This window comes from Armigeres subalbatus, chromosome 2, assembly GCF_024139115.2.
Source record: "Armigeres subalbatus isolate Guangzhou_Male chromosome 2, GZ_Asu_2, whole genome shotgun sequence".
In the NCBI taxonomy this organism is placed as follows: Eukaryota; Metazoa; Arthropoda; class Insecta; order Diptera; family Culicidae; genus Armigeres; species Armigeres subalbatus.
Window position 1 is genome coordinate 82,194,702 of NC_085140.1, and position 17,811 is coordinate 82,212,512.

The following is a 17,811-nucleotide window of genomic DNA, read 5'->3' on the forward strand; positions in this document are numbered from 1 at the left end:
CAAAGGAAATATTTTTAGAATATTTTTTTTGCTTGGGAAGGAACAGAGACGGCGCAGGTTATCCGCGTTCGATATAGCGACGGCACACGAGGACCGGAAGCCCTTGGTGGTCCCTGGTAACTGGTGGATAGAAGAGATGGATAGAAGACAGGGATTGAATCCTAAAGAGGAAGAACAAGTCTCTCACTTATCATCTCTGTATACATATACGATATGTAGCATACCGCGAGAGACTTTTTTCGCAAGCTGTTATGATAGAAAACTGTTTCGAGAGGCTATACCCCATAGTAAATTTCTTTTAGAAAGCTCCAAATGCGGGGAGCACTGGCTCTGATAATGCATTTCAACTTGTTCTACACAGCTGTGCAGTAACCAGCTCGAAATCAGCGAAAACAAAGCGAGAATCACCATTTTTTTGTGGGGGCTGCCTATCCGATTCTGTTTTTTCGCACTTCTATACAAGTTTGATAAATTTGTTATCATGGCTTGTTATGATTCGGAACAGTTTTTGCCTCTCTTTTATCGTTGTTCGTTATCTATTGAGAGCGATTTCTGATAGAAGACGAAGAATCCTCCGAACAAAGCTTCAAAGGTTAGGAACAGAGGCATCGAGTATTTTTTAATTATTTATTTATTTCGTCAACCAACGTAGTCTAGGCTATATGTTCGCTCCAAAAACAAACTTTTCACAGAAGGCCCGGAGACCCATAGTGTTATATACCAATCAACTCAACTCGACGAACTGTGTGTGTTTAGTTCACTTTTTTGTACTTACCCTCAACCGATTTACTTGCAATCTTACCCTTAATAGATTTACAGGTTGCAATCGACGAGGAATCCTGTCTCATTGTTTCCTATTTAAAATTGGCCGGTCCGGACTATGGGCTTGGAAGTGATGGCCAAAATACTTTTTTTTCATACCAAAAGCGCGTAAAAATTTCTCACTATTTTTTTTTTGGCACTTAACTTACTCAAATTTTCTAGCAGTTTGTTCAAAAATATCTTCACTATTTCTGGCTTCTATCAAAACTGAATGCATTTGGAAGGGGCAGCAGGGACAGGGCTTGACGACCCCTCCCTATGGCCACTACGAGTTAGGGGCCTGCATAGGATGTGGTGGGGGTTTTACAGTGGGCCCTGTTAAACTTCTACAAAAAGCTGCACGTGTCTGCAATTTATTTATTTATTATCAGACTAAGGCCGGAGTGGCCTGTGCTGCACATAAAAGTTTTCTCCATTCAGCTCGGTCCATGGCTGCACTTCGCCAACCACGCAGTCTGCGGAGGGTCCGCAAATCGTCCTCCACCTGATCGATCCACCTTGCCCGCTGTGCACCTCGCCTTCTTGTTTCCGTCGGATTGTTGTCGAGAACCATTTTCACCGGATTACTGTCCGACATTCTGGCTACGTGCCCGGCCCACCGCAGTCTTCCGATTTTCGCGGTGTGAACGATGGATGGTTCTCCCAACAGCTGATGCAACTCGTGGTTCATTCGCCTCCTCCATGTACCGTCCGCCATCTGCACCCCATCATAGATGGTGCGCAACACTTTCCTTTCAAAAACTCCCAGTGCGCGTTGGTCCTCCACGAGCATCGTCCAGGTCTCGTGTCCGTAGAGAACTACTGGTCTGATAAGCGTTTTGTAGATAGTCAGGGCCCTCCTTAGCCGTGTGGTAAGACGCGCGGCTACAAAGCAAGACCATGCTGAGGGTGGCTGGGTTCGATTCCCGGTGCCGGTCTAGGCAATTTTCGGATTGGAAATTGTCTCGACTTCCCTGGGCATAAAAGTATCATCGTGTTAGCCTCATGATATACGAATGCAAAAATGGTAACCTGGCTTAGAAACCTCGCAGTTAATAACTATGGAAGTGCTTAATGAACACTAAGCTGCGAGGCGGCTCTGTCCCAGTGTGGGGACGTAATGCCAATAAGAAGAAGAAGAAGAAGAAGAAGATAGTCAGTTTGGTACGGCGGCGAACTCTATTCGATCGGAGCGTCTTACGGAGTCCAAAGTACGTACGATTTCCAGCCACTATGCCCAACAAACAACGACTAGCTACAAATAAGCATCTAGGTTGAATTATTGTTTATTTGTGATCTTCGTAGCTGAATAAAATGTATGCTGAATAATTCGCTAGACAGATTTCATTTCAGCATTTAATCTAACTAATATTTGACATGACCTGTTTATTTGTTTACTATCTTTATTTGAAGTCAAACTAACGTTTTCGTTGTATCACATTTCAGCACATTGGGGAAGTTTAACAGTGTGCTGAACTAATGATTTTTAAAGTTCTCTGTTCGACTATGATGTGATGCTCTGAAAGGGTGGTCGAATTGAGTTTTGAATAGTAAGTTAATAAGCAAGCATTTAGACATCCTTCTTAACCTTTGTCCTTTTTTACCATTGGATTTCCCGTTTATCTGATCTATCGCACAGTGGAAAAAACATGCTTTTTCAGTTTGAGAAAAAATCTGGATTCTAGATCTGGAAAATTTGATTTATAGGAAAAATGGATACTGAATAATACAAATAGACATAAAAAAATCAATTAAGACAATAAAATAATTATTTATTTTCAAGACATGCTTTTTATATTCGTGATTTATTAAGCTATCGGAGATTATAACGAACAAAACTGCTGGAGCAATAAAAAAACATGCATTCATGCGGAAATAAATTTACTAAAAGCCGGATATAACGCCGTTGAATAACGTCGGAAAATTATTGAATCTTTGATGAGTGGAATCAAAAGTTATTTCAGTTACCAGATAAAGATTGTCGCTTCGGTTCCCTTTGTTCTGCTGTCCAAAACATGTGTGGTACCTAACTGTCAAATCGTATGTATTTTTCCATCATTGACATTTAGATTCACTATCCTCGCCATGAAAAGATGTTCCGGACAACGACAATCTTTATCGGGTAACTAAAATATCTTTTGTGGAATCCCATATTATCGCATGGATGTTAATCTTTATTGTGGCGAAATTTATATAATCTCAGCGTTTGACAATCATATCCCAACCGTTTATTAAGAGGTTCTGAGGAAGGCCGAATATACATTGATTTTATTTTCATAAATTCATAAGTAGCATTGGAGATGGATTTTATTTTATCGATTATCGATATTATTTTTACGTATTTTTCCTAGTGTGCGATGATTATGACTGGCTGAACAATGGTTGAAATAAAAATCTTGTTCAGTTATTAACAAACTGTAGTTTGACAGATCGACTTATTGAATAAGAGTCCAATTATGATTCATATTCAGCAATAGGATTATTTATGTTATGCATTGAGTGAGCCATATCTAACAAATCAAAAATGGCGCGGATGACAACGTTACCGGCGGATGATCAAATGACAGCAGTTTGAGACCCGATTTGGAAAGTTTTTAAAATGATTATATGAAAATAGCAATTGCTTTGAAGATCTTGATGATGTTACCTTCTATGCGTTATTGTTTTCGAAGAATTCACGTGTTGCTGTATGGAGGCGTAGTAAACTGCATTTTAAAGGTTTAATGAATCAGTTAAGAAATTTGTTTTTCAAAATCAGATGTTGTAGTTGTATAACTTCGCCAAAATTGTTTGAACAAAGCTTGAACAGATGTTGTGATAAGAAATAGTACAGACATATTTCAACACAGCGCTGAATAAAATCATCACACTGATGTTAGTTCAACTAGTGAATGTTTGTTGGGTGCGCCTCCGAATTTCTCTGCTGGTATCGTTATCGGCGGTCACCAGTGAGCCCAAGTACACGAATTCTTCAACCACCTCGATTTCGTCACCACCGATAGAAACTCGTGGTGGGTGGCTTACATTGACCTCTCTTGAGCCTCTTCCTATCATGTACTTCGTCTTCGACGTGTTGATGACTAGTCCAATCCGTTTAGCTTCGCTTTTCAGTCTGATGTAGGCTTCCTCCATCCTCTCAAAGTTGCGTGCCATAATATCAATGTCGTCGGCGAAACCAAATAACTGGACGGACTTCGTGAAAATCGTACCACTCGTGTCAATCCCTGCCCTTCGTATTACTCCCTCCAAAGCGATGTTGAATAGCAGACACGAAAGACCATCTCCTTGCTGTAACCCTCTACGCGTTTCGAAGGGACTCGAGAATGCCCCTGAAACTCGAACTACGCACATCACCCGATCCATCGTCGCCTTGATCAACCGTATGAGTTTATCCGGAAATCCGTTTTCGTGCATTAGCTGCCATAACTGGTCCCGTTCGATTGTATCATATGCGGCTTTGAAGTCGATAAATAGATGATGCAATACCTGACGTATGGCGAACACCTGGTCTGAGGTAGAGCGTTCACCCTTAAATCCCGCCTGGTACTGCCCAACGAACTCTCTTGCAATTGGTGTTAGTCGGCGGCATAACATTTGGGAGAGTACCTTGTAGGCGGCGTTCAGCAATGTGATTGCGCGGTAGTTGCTACAATCCGGCTTATCGCCCTTTTTGTAGATAGGACACACGACACCTTCCATCCACTCCTGCGGCAGAACCTCATTGTGCTCCTAGGTGCATTACCATACCGCCACCGTTGTCTGCCGTATCGCCATTCATGTGCTCTTCGTTGTGCTGCCGCCACCTTTGGATCACCTCACGCTCGTTTGTAAGAAGGTTCCCGTTTATGTCCTTACACATATCGGGCTGTGGAACGTGGCCCTTACGTGAACGGTTCAACTTCTCATAGAACTTTCGTGCGTTATTAGCGCAGTACAGTTCCTCCGTCTCTTCACGGTCTCGATCTTCCTGCTGGTGCGTTTTGCTCCGGGGAGTCGAGTGTTGTCTGTTTTTGGCCCGTTTGTATCGTGTCTCGTTCGCCCTCGTGCGGTGCTGCAGCAATCGCACACATACTGCATTCTTCTCCTCAACTAACTTCTCATATTCACCGTCATACCAGTCGTTTTTCTAATCCGGGGGCACCGTGCCTAGTGCAGCGGCTGCAGTGCTTCCAATGGCGGATCGAATATCTCTCCAGCCATCTTTAAGAGACGCTGCGCCTAGCTGCTCTTTCGTTAGGAGTGCCACTTCCTGCTGCTGCGCGTAGTCTTGGGCTAGTCTACCGTCTTGTAGCCGCCCAATGTTTAGCCGCGGCGGACGACTCCGACGCGTGTTGATCACCGTCGAGAGTTTTGAGCGCAGACATACTGCAACGAGGTAGTGGTCGGATTCAATATTCGCACTGCGGTAAGTGCGTACGTTCGTGATGTCGGAGAAGAATTTACCGTCGATTAGAACGTGGTCAATTTGGTTTTCCGTTACTTGATTAGGTGATTTCCATGTGGCCTTGTGGATATTCTTGCGGGGGAAGAAAGTGCTTCGGACTACCATTCCGCGGGAGGCTGCAAAGTTTATGCATCGTTGGCCGTTGTCATTCGATACGGTATGCAGACTATCTGGTCCGAAGACCAGTCTATACATTTCCTCCCTTCCTACCTGAGCGTTCATGTCACCGATGACGATTTTGACGTCCCGCAGTGGGCATCCATCGTATGTCTGCTCCAGCTGGGCATAGAACGCTTCTTTCTCGTCGTCGGGTCTCCCTTCGGCCAGTGCACGTTGATGATGCTAAAGTTGAAGAAACGGCCTTTTATCCTCAGCTTGCACATCCTTGCGTTGATTGGCTGCCATCCAGCACTATGAAGCCGGTTCCCAGCTTGTTGGTGGTGCCACAGCTTTGGTGGAAGGTAGCCGCTGGATGCCCGCTTTTCCACACTTTCTGTCCTGTCCAGCAGATTTCCTGCAGCGCTACGACATCGAAGTTGCGGGGATGTAATTCATCGTAGACTATCCTGTCGCAACCTGCGAAGCCTAGCGACTCTCAGTTCCATGTTCCAAGCTTCCAATCGTGATCCTTTATTCGTCGCCTAGGTCGTTGCCGATTGTATCGAGTCGTATTATCTTCTATGTCGTTCGTAATAGTTGTTTTTAAAGGCGGCTTATTGGGCCTGCGCAAACCTTCTGTCTCGTCGGAGGGCCGTCGTGTCAGGGCTGTTGAGCGTCCCACCTAACACCAGGACTTGGGCTTGTGCGCTTTGAGCGGCACACGGTCGCTTTGGCGGAGCCTACTTGCGGATTTATGCAGCTTTTTATAGAGGTTTAACAGGGCCCACTGTCAAACCCCACCACATCCTAGGCAGGCGCCACAACTCGCAGATGGCCTGGGGAGGGATCGTCAAGCCCTTGGACATAGTCCCTGCTGCCCGCACGTGTCTGTAAGCAGGCCCTATTAAACCCAATGAACACATGAACGTATATGGTGTCTTGTGGGATGTTGAAGTGGAGGTGGTAGAGGTACTTCTCCATACAACATGTATGTATATCGTCTTCAATTTAGCATCTTGTATCGCACCACGTACGATTTTATGTTGACTGCGAAGCTACCGTGTGCCGCTCAAAGCGCACAAGCCCAACACGAGTGCCAACTGGCACATCAGGATTAATACCATTGAGATCCTGATTACGGTATACTGGTTACGGCAAGCGATACACATATCGCGCGCGGAAGTAATGCAAAATAAACGACATGTAAAATAAACGTAAATTAACAAAATATGTGAACATTCTTATTTAACCTCAAATAGAGATAAAATAAGCGTTGCTGAGACATTACCTTTCCGATTACTATCAATGTGATTGAACAGCCGAGAGTATTACTTTGTTTTCAAATCCGTTTCTTTTTTACTTTTCTTACGTTAAAGAAATGATGACGCGGGCGCCTAATCTGAAAATCACATGAACAATCACTAACTTAGAGCGATTGATTGCTTATTCTCGCGAAGGATGAAAAATTGAACAAATTAAAGAAATGCTAATACTGTTGTGTAGAAGTTGCATAGGTCACATCACTTTCCATGGTGAATCCCGATCTATGTTACTGATTACCCCACCCAACTAACACAACTACCTTCCCGTGGTAATAGTGGACATGCAGATTGCAGAGGTTTTCTCGGTCTCTAGTAGCAACAATAACCACATACTAACATTCCCTCTCTTTCCCAACTGACTGAAAGGACTTAGCCGGCACCGTTATTGATCAACATCGATATGTAGAAAGCAAAAATGTAAGAAGATTGAAGGGACCAAGCAAAACATCGACATAGAGAGAGATATCGAGATATGGAACATCAAGATGTAGAGAGTCGACCAAGGTATCTAAAATAAAATAAAATACCTTGGAGTCGACATAGTGTAGAAGTCATTTACAAAACAAACAAAAAATCGGACTGTACTATTTACATTTGAAAAAAAAAGTCAAACCCGGGAGAAATTCCACACCTCCGGAGGAGACGCCGCACGTGTGAAATGATGGAGAAAGGAGATTATAATTTGGACGTAAGGGGTGTTGTATTTTACTAGCGCACCCCTAGCGCAAGGTCAAACGTCATTTGACGTCTTCGTTGCATTGAACGAATCTGAAGAGCCAATGGGCTAAAACCGAATCGAAATAAACCAGACTCCTCAGTCTGTTCTGAACTCTCAAACGAATAACTCTGCTTTATAGATTGGCTCTTTCACAGTTACCCTCTTAGTTTCTATCATTAGTTTTGCTCTTTACCAGGTTGGTCTGTTTCTCTATAGATAACTAAAAATCATAAAAAGGGGAAGGCTCGGATACAGGGTGTAAAACGGAAATTTCCAAATACGAGACCGTCACAAAATCAAATCAAATCAAAGATTTTGAACGTTAATAACGCCCTTAATTCAGAACCACCCAATCCCGTTTCTGTATCCTCAAAACGGTCATCAGTTTGAAGAAAGTTATGGTCCTTTTGGCCCACCGCTCCGTTTCTCTATGCATAAAAGGACCCGTGTTTCGGGCGCGCGCGTCATTTTCGTTTGAACATTCCTGGAGAGCAGACTGGACGCTCCATCGGTAGACGTGATCCAGCATCGGAGGTGGTTGTCGGGCGGAGACCGGACCATGGTGTCGTTTAGCGATCCCAGCCAGCAATAACAGCTATCCACAGCGATAGCGTTGGCGACTGTCAATGATGGTGGAGCGAAGATCGGGGAGGTGAAATTTTCGTCCGGTTGTGGTCCGATAGCAATTTGAAAATCAATCGATTCTTTGGAGGACCATTATTATATTGAGAAGAAAGTTGTTATGCTGGGAGGATTTTTCCAAAGTGCAATCACTAATGACCGGAAAATGCTTAGCGTCCAATAAATTTTTCTAGTTAGATTCTGAGTTTGGTTATGTGCTGTTAGTGATTTAAAAAGCGTATTATTGAGAAGATTAACAATAGAAAATTGACCCGAAATGAACTTTCTTCAAAGTACCAAACATGAACGCTTGGCATCAGTAGCGGAATCATTGCGTCAGTATAGGTCCGAGAGGTGGTCGTCGGCAGATGATAGCCGCAGAAAATTTGTCTACTATAAACTATAAAACCACAATAAATCTAAGGCTGGCATATTTCTCTCTATCTCTCTCGAGCAACCCCCTTACTCCTTGGATACGTTTTTGGTGGCCCTAAAAAGAGCCGTTGTATTATTTTTGGGTGGTGTGAATAAGCGCGCTCAACCTCCAATGCCGTACAAACGATCCGGATGACATTTTCCAGGAACAGTTTCAGCACATCGCGGGTTTCCTCGTAGATGAGCTCGAAGATACGGTTGACCCCTTCACGGCAAGTCAGCAGACGGATTGCGGAAGCTGCCCTGGGTGTTGTCGGGCAACACCTTCCTAAGACGCAATGGTTCCTCATTTGCTGAGTACCTTACCCCCTTTGCCACGGCCTGTCATTCAGATGGTAATGAATTAGTGGGTGTGCGTGTCTATGTGTCTGGTTTGCCTCTCAGACTGCTTGCAGTCCGCGCACGACGCTAATGCGAACTGAAATAACGTGCACGCCAAACAGCAGTTTTCTTGTATCCAATAAACTGAAATCATTAACCCTGCCCTATTGGTAAACGCTGTTAGGGCGGTGCCCACCGCATCATTTTCTCTATGCATAAAAAAGACCCGTATTCAGGGTTTGAATCCAAAGAAGAATGAGAGAATCTCTCACTTATCATGTCTGTATAGACTCTCGATAGGTAGCATACCGTGAGAGACGTTTTTCGGTAGCTGTTACAATAATGAACTGATTCGGAGGGCTTCTTCTTCTTCTTTTCTTCTTCTTCTTCTTCTTCTTCTTCTTCTTGGCATTACATCCCCACACTAGGACAGAGCCGCCTCGCAGCTTAGTGTTAATTTAGCACTTCCACAGTTATTTACTGCGAGGATTCGAAGCCAAGTTACCATTTTTGCATTCGTATATCATGAGGATAACACGATGATACTTTTATGCCCAGGGAAGTCGAGATAATTTCCAATCCGAAAATTGTCTAGACCGGCACCGGGAATCGAACCCAGCCACCCAGCGCGTCTTACCGCACGGCTAAGGAGGGCCCTACAACCCATGATAAATTTCTTTCAATAAGCCCCATTTAGGGGGGTCCCTGGTTCTGATGATACATTTCAGTGGCGTAGCCACGGGGGGGGTTTTGGACATAAAACCCCCCCCAGAGACAAAATTTTTAGAAGAAATTTTTTCCAAAAAAAATGTTCAGAAACCCCCCCCCAGACCAATTTTCTGGCTACGCCACTGATACATTTCAACTTGTTTTACACAGCTGTGCGAAAAAAAATATGGTCCCCAACATAAAATGAGCGAGAACAAAGCGTTTTATCAAACCCCATCGGTGGGGGCCGCCTATCCGAATCAGTTTTTTTTCCAACTTGTATACAAGTGCGATAGTTTTGTCTTCATGGCTCGTTATGATTCGTAGAGGTTTTTGCCTCTCTTTTTATCGTTGTTCGTGATCTATTGAGAGCGATTTCTGCAATCCCTGCACGTGTTTCGAGCGCGCGCGCCGGAACGTGCGGAAAATCCGAGACGGACGCGGTTTAATTTGGATTGGAAAAAAACGAACGCGAGCGGAAAAGTAGTGGCAAAACATCGTGCGAAAGAAACAGCTGGTCGCAAAATACCACACCGGCAAAAAAAGATGACATCTGCCGAACAATCAGCCAACACCACGGTCAGCACACCAGACCTCAAAACTGCGAAGAAAATTCGGAAAATCCGTTCTCAACACAATCCTGTCTAACAACCGGTTCTCTACCGGCGGCACAGCAATCAACGACTGCGATCTCGGTGATTTTACTAATGTACCAGAAAACGAAGAAGAAGAAGAAGGACAACAGCAGCAACGCTTGACTGCAGAAAAAATCCCCCCGCTGATGGTGAAATCCGTTGGCCAGGCCAAACTCGCCAAACTCCAAGCAACAATGAAATCAATCAGTGTGAGTGCGGCTTACAAACTCTGCAGAGTTGGCATCAAGGTGGTCCTTGCCTCAAAAGTGGACTATCAGAAAGCCAAAAAATACCTGGAAAGATGCAAAGCGGAATTTTACACCTTCGACATGTCGTCGGAGAAGCCATTCAAGGCAGTGGTTCGCGGCCTGCCCATCATTGACAAGGACGACATCAAGGCGGACTTGGAATACTGCTACCCAAAGGCTCGGTGACACTAGGTGCACTCAAGGCCGCTCGTGTCATCGTGGACGTCATCGTCGACGTCAGCGTCTCGTGGGAAGCATATCGAGAGGTAAATAAGGACGTCATACAATGCATGCGGTGCCTGAATTTTGGGCACGGCATACGCAACTGTCAGCTCGGAGCTAGGTGCAACCTATGTTCGCTAGACCACCAAACGGACTCCTGCCCCTCCAAGGACACTGTGGATTTTGAAGCTAAATGCGTCAATTGCGGTGGCAAACATCGCACGTCGGATCGCACTTGCCCGAAGCGTGCCGATTACAAACAAATCAGACAACATTAGTCCTCTTCCAACCAACCCGGCAGAAGAATAGAACGTGCCCAATCTGGATGGAAGACTTTCCTGCGCTACTTCAGAACAGTAATCAGCAGGCACTGTCGGCTGTATGGCAAACGCTTCTATCCAGATAAGCACAAAGTACTAGACCTACCTCGTCTGGGTTTCCCTACCTCCTGGGTTTCCCCTCGTCCTCCCCAGGGTTTCCAGCGAACAGCTCAGCCTCAAGTTGCTGCACCGCTGGGTGGCGGGTCCCCCAACACTCCTTTGGAACGCCCGTGCAAATGCGCGGAAAAACACCGAGCTGCTAGACTTGATGACGCGTCACAACACTGACATCTTAGTAACAACCGAAACCCATCTCAAAACAGGTATGAAATTTTATCCACCGGGGTACGTTACCATCCGGTTGGACCGCCCTCATTCGAACGGAGGTGCAGTGCTGATTTCTGTTAAAAACAACATCAAGTTTACCATCCAGCCGCATTATAAGACCACCATTATCGAGGCGCTGGGAATCGAAATCACAACGGACAACGGCGCACTACTCATCATTGCAGCCTATTGCCCAAAGCAGTGTTCAAACTCCACGTCATCACGGCGGACGAGGCTAAGTACTCAGACGTTTTGAAGGCGATGAGGAGTGACGTCAAGCTCGGTGAACTCGGCGCCGACGTATGTCGAATAAGACGTACCCGGATGGGCGAGCTGATCCTCGAGCTGAAGCGGGGCGTCTCGCAAAAGGGCGCCGCCTACAAGAAGTTGGCGGAGGAAGTTCTAGGCGAGACGATCAAGGTGAGGGCACTCACTACGGAGGTGAATCTAAGGGTTAAAGACCTGGACGAGATCACCGAAGTCGAAGAGCTCGTGTGCTCGGCGACAGTGTGAAGTGGAGACGCCCACCGCACTGCCGTAATCTGGAAAAGTGACGTAACAGCCATTTTACAACATGCATGTTTTCCATTTTTCTGTTAAAGAGCTCGATTAGTAGTACTCGTTAACACCATTTTTGGAAAATGGCGTATACGTCACTTTTTCAGATTACGGCAGCGCAGCCGTTCTGCTACGGAAAGGTCCGGCAGGGACGCAGGTAGCATTGGTTCGGCTATCTGCAGCGAACGCCTCCAAGGTAGTCAAGTTAGGGAGCGTCAAGGTGGGATGGTCGGTAGGCCCTGTGGGCATATATGAGCAACCCGAAGTTTGCTTCAAGTGCCTGGAACCGGGGCACAAGCAATGGGACTGCAAAGGCCCTTACAGAAGCAATCTCTGCCGACGCTGCGGATTGGAGGGACATAAGGCACAATGCTGCACGAACCCTCCCAATTGTTTGATTTGTTCCAGCAAAGCTGTGAACAGCAAGCACCCCATGGGGGTTCGATGTGCCCGGCGTTTAAGCGTGCTGCAAAATCAAAGTGCAGGTAACGCAGCTGGCTTGCTCGGCCTCACCCGAGTGTTTGGTGTGAGCAGGTTTAGAGGCGGAACGGCGGAACAAGTGTTGTTCGTGTGCTCACGTTTTCGCGCAATGCATGACCACATGCTTGCCACATGTGGTCTAGACACTAGCCCGGACAACCTAGTTCGGAGGATGTGTAAAGATGAAGTTGGCTGGAACGCCGTTTTATCGGCTATCGCCCAAATCGTCTCGGAGCTACACAGAAGGTGGCGCGTGGACTCAAGGATGGCTAGTTCAGGCGCAAATAAGAGGTGGTCCAAGGGACCGGAGTCGGCTTCATGGGTCATACCGGTGGTCATGCTCTGTGGTCGAAATAGATCCTTTTATCGAACAAGTGGCCGCGCGAAGAACAACATGGTATCGTGGGGGTCCTCGTCAAGGCTGGGGCAGGCGTAGGTACCGCGTCGGCAAGTCCCTCTGTGTGCTGGCGAATCGTGGGGTGCACGCGGCATCATCATTCTTGATACCAGTCGTGCAGAGGGAAGCAGGCGCGAAGTCAACCCTTCCCACCTTCCGAGGACATAGGACGTGGTAAGGCCACCTGGAAAGCCGGCAACGCGCTGGCACGATACCATGGTGTTCTTCTAAAAAAGCGAGTTACGATGTTCGGTGCTGCAAGAACACGCAACTAACCTCGAGGGTGCGTTGTGCACACGCAGCCCCGCCTGGAAAGCACCGAAGACGACGATCGAGAACTAGCGAATCTACAAGCAGCCATCTCAACTGCCGAAGGAAGATGCATCCGAAGATGCAGTTTCTGCGAATGTAAGTAACTCCATCAAAATTGACGCAGTAGCGAAGATCCTTATTTCCAAGAGAAACACAGTCAGAAGAAGATACCAACGGGCAGGTAATCTCAACGAAAAGCTCGCAGCTAAGCTGACAGATTTGATCCGTGAAAGGGTAACTAGGCTTAAAAACCACAAGTTCCGAAACGATTTATATAAATTAGACTCTTGTTCCAATCCTTTCTGGAAACTTACAAAAATACTAAAATCCTAACCTCAACAAATCCCACCGCTTAAAGTGAGTGATAACTTACTGGTTTCTCCCACTGAAAAATCAAATGCCATTGCACAACAGTTTTTAACATCACATAAATTAGGAAGTAACATAATCAGCCCCATGAAAACAGTAGTGCAGGAAACGATGACCACACAAAGAAATACACTGTGCTATGTCCCAAACAATAAGAAGATAACGTTAGACGAAGTCAGGAAAATATGAAAGCCCCAGGTTTCGATGCCATATTTAACCTTGTTTTGAAAAACTTCAACACTCGTACCTTGACCCACCTGACCTGCATTCTAAATAAATGCATGGACCTTCAGTACTTCCCGTCCATATGAAAATGCGCCAAGATTATTAAAAACCTGGGAAAGACCCTACATCGCCTTCCAGTTACATACCAATCAGCCTCTTGTCGTCAACCCAGTAAATTATTGGCAAAACTTATACTAAACCGGGTACTAGAACACATTAGTAATAATAGAATAATCCCAGATCAACAATTCGGCTTTAGAAAAAACCACTCCACCTCGCATCAACTACAACGTGTTGCTCAATTTATCCAAAAAAAAATAAGACTGTAGCCAAATCCACGGTCATGGTTCTACTCGACATAGAGAAGGCCTTTGACAACGTGTGGCACGAAGGCCTTCTCTATAAACTATATAGGTACAATTTTCCAATATACCTGACTAAAATTATACAAAATTACCTTGTCGATAGGTGCTTTAGGGTTGTAATAAATAATGTCCCCTCACAGACTCTCTCAATCCCAGCGGGAATTCCGCAAGGGAGCTTACTAGGACCTATTTTGTACATCATCTATACCTCTGATGTTCCACAACCCCAAGATGATTGCCATATGTCTTTGTCTTTGCCTTCTATAAAAAAGTTCGGCTTGAAGTGAAATGATAGTCTTTCGGTATAACTTTGTTGTACGAGAAAGACAAAATGGTGAACAAAAAGGCTGACAAACCTCGCAGTTAATAACTGTGAAAGTGCTTCAAGAACACTAAGCTGCGAAGCTGCAACATCCCAGTGGAAAATGGAACGCCAATCAAGAAGAAGACCCTTTACTACTACAAAGGTGTCGGGTACAGCAGCGAATCAAGTCCTAATGTTAGGCGTTCGCATAGTCCAGTGTCTCTATAGAGAGTATACTTGGACATAATATTGTACAAAAATGTATATCTCTGAATCGTGTTTATGTTTATTACGAATGTTTATACTGGCTGATTCTCCTTGATTTCCCCTTAAAAACAAAGAATTTTGTATTGTTTTGAAAATCCTCGCCTTCTCAAATGTAAATGCCCCAAAAGAAATTTCCATCGGCTCGCATGCCTCATTCGACACCACGGGAAATCGATAGGAGTGTTGGATCGTAGGATCTGTCTAATTCATATTCCAATCATTTATCAAACATTATTATCTTCAATTATAAATTTTGATATTGTGTGAAATCTGAGCCCCCACGTACGTTTTGGTATCGGCCCTCATCATGTCTTAATCCAACCATGACTCCAAAGTAAGTCTCATATGTGCACTTCTTACTTACAAAGCAATCGTCACGAGTCAAGACATTATTCGAAATAGTTCGTCATTTAGATTAAATTTGATTGAGGTGTACCCCAAAAGCTGAGCGTGGCGGTTATGGAAGCCTCGCGTCATCTCGTCTCTCCCAACCTATGTGTGTGAGAGGTGGAAACAAATTGAATTATTGAATAATAGCCGTTTCGCAGTATGATTTTCTAAGTCATTTCTTTTTTGGGCCGTACTGAAATTGTTCCACTAGAGCACAATTTTCATGCCTAACTTATTGTTCGTAGCAGCAATGGCATTGCACGTTGAATCATTGGAATTTATAACCACCGCAATTCTAATCGTGTGCGCAATAATTTATTGTTCGAACCCCGCATCACCCCTTAATTGGCACCAGATGAAACTAGAGCAGTTGGACTTGGTAAAAAAAACCTCAAGGTTTTTATTTCCTTCGACGATTGTTTATTAATCAGTAACTTGAGGAAAAAATAAATTCAGCGTGCGATCTAGTGCCTAACCAGAACTGTTTCTCAACGTTGATTTGGTTTTGCAACTTTCCTTCGATTTCCCGCAAACCACAAAGTGGATTTGCAGTGGTAGCTGAATAAACGCACTGAGATAAAATTGAAATAATAGTTACATACATGCTTCAATATAGCGACAAATAACTGATAGATAATTTTATTGAAACTCGAAGCCGTTTGATTTACAAAAAATCTTTTTTCATCTTGTATTATGGTTTTGTCACAATATAAATCAAGGAATTCAATAGTTTCTAATAAATTTAATGTAAAAGTTATAAAAAAAATATTGTGAAAAAAATCTCACATTAAAATCCTACGATGACAGGAGCAGAGATTATTGGTTCACAATTGGAAGATGTGCTTTTGGAAAACAAAATTAAAACTTACGTGGAGAACTTATTACTGAATGATAATTTTAATATAGAAAATCCTTATTCAATTTTAGCATGGCTCGAGCACTTTTCGGTTGGATAGAAATATTGTAATAAATTGCTGCCGCTCTCGTCGCGAATTAGTTGTGATCGATGTAGGATTAAATGATCCGTTCAGTTGTACATGCGTTTCGCTTCTTCGAAGCTTGAAGACAGATCGCGGTGCGAAACTCTGTGTTGGGCGTTGTATTGTAGATCGGACTGGCTAGCAGGTCTGTAGCCGATATGAAAACAAAAGAAAAAACAGTTTGATATGTATTACCAAACCCAACAACGGTAGGTAACCAACGAGCGCGCAACATTTTGTTTTAATAGCCATCCATTCCCTGCGGCTGTCTGGCCGCGAGTTATACCAACACGTGTTTTGTCGATGTTATTAAAGTGCAAATTGCAATATCGGTATGAGGATCGGACGACCGATAAGAGTTGAATTGAAGCTACGAGGTGCGAAACAGATGAGTACTAGTTAAAAATTCATCCTCGAGCGAGCGATGATTGATAATTTTAATCAGTGCTGTGATTAATTGGCTGTAGTCATACGCCAAGTGGACGAAGAATACACGTCGTCAGCGTTCGTTCGGTTGGCTGATGCACCTTGATTCTTTTTTATTCTGAACTCGGTATCCCCATAAAAAATATCCAACGATGGTATGCATCCATAAATAGTGTGAAACTTTGATCTTGTTGGACAAGACCTATGATACCGTAATCCGGAGGAAGATTGATCATTTTTTATTGTTTTGTAAATGTTTCTTCCGTAAGTAAAATCATGGCTTTTTTCACATTTTTAAAACTATTACTGCTACATGTAAAATGTATAAGGCTGTTGTTCTTAATTATTTAATTACTTTAAACTCATAAAGCAACAGGGGCTATGTCCAAGGGCTTGACGATCCCTCCCCAGGCAATCTGCGAGTTGTGGTGCCTTCCTAGGATGTGGTGGGGTTTGACAGTGGGCCCTGTTGAACTTCTATAAAAAGCTGCATGTATCCGCAAGTAGGCTCCGCCAAAGCGACCGTGTACCGCTCAAAGCGCGACCTAGGCAACGAATGAAAGATCACGATTGGAAGCTTGGAACATGGAACTGCAAGTCGCTAGGCTTCGCAGGTTGCGACAGGGTAGTCTACGATGAATTACATCCCCGCAACTTCGACGTCGTAGCGCTGCAGGAAATCTGCTGGACAGGACATAAAGTGTGGAAAAGCGGACATCGAGCAGCAACCTTCTACCAAAGCTGTGTCACCACCAACGAGCTGGGAACCGGCTTCATAGCGCTGGGAAAGATGCGCCAACGCGTGATTGGGTGGCAGCCAATCAACGCAAGGATGTGCAAGTTGAGGATAAAAGGCCGATTCATCAACTATAGCATCATCAACGTGCATAGCCCACACGAAGGAAGACCGGACGACGAGAAAGAAGCGTTCTATGCATAGCTGGAGCAGACATACGATGGATGCCCACTGCGGGAAGTCAAAATCGTCATCGGTGAAATTAACGCTCAGGTAGGAATAGACCGGTCATCGGACCGGATAGTCTGCATACCGTATCGAACGGCAACTGCCAACGATGCATAAACTTTGCAGCCTCCCGCGGAATGGTAGTCCGAAGCACCTTCTTCCCCCGCAAGAATATCCACAAGGCCACATGGAAATCACCTAATCAAGTAAAGGAAACCCAAATCGACCACGTTCTTCTTCTTCTTTTTGGCATTACATCCCCATACTGGGACAAAGCCGCCTCGCAGCTTAGTGTTCATTAAGCACTTCCATAGTTATTAACTGCGAGGATTCTAAGCCAGGTTACCATTTTTGCATTGGTATATCATCGTCTTACCGCACGGCTAAGGAGGGCCGACCACGTTCTTTTTTTTATTCCTTTCTTTATTTGTTAGGCACTCTGTGTTACTTAACCGCTACTGTGCCGAGATTACTGTGGTATTCTGCTGTACAGAATCCACACAGAATCTATTTTTAGATTTCCATTACCATTATTGTGTCCGTAGTCCATGTC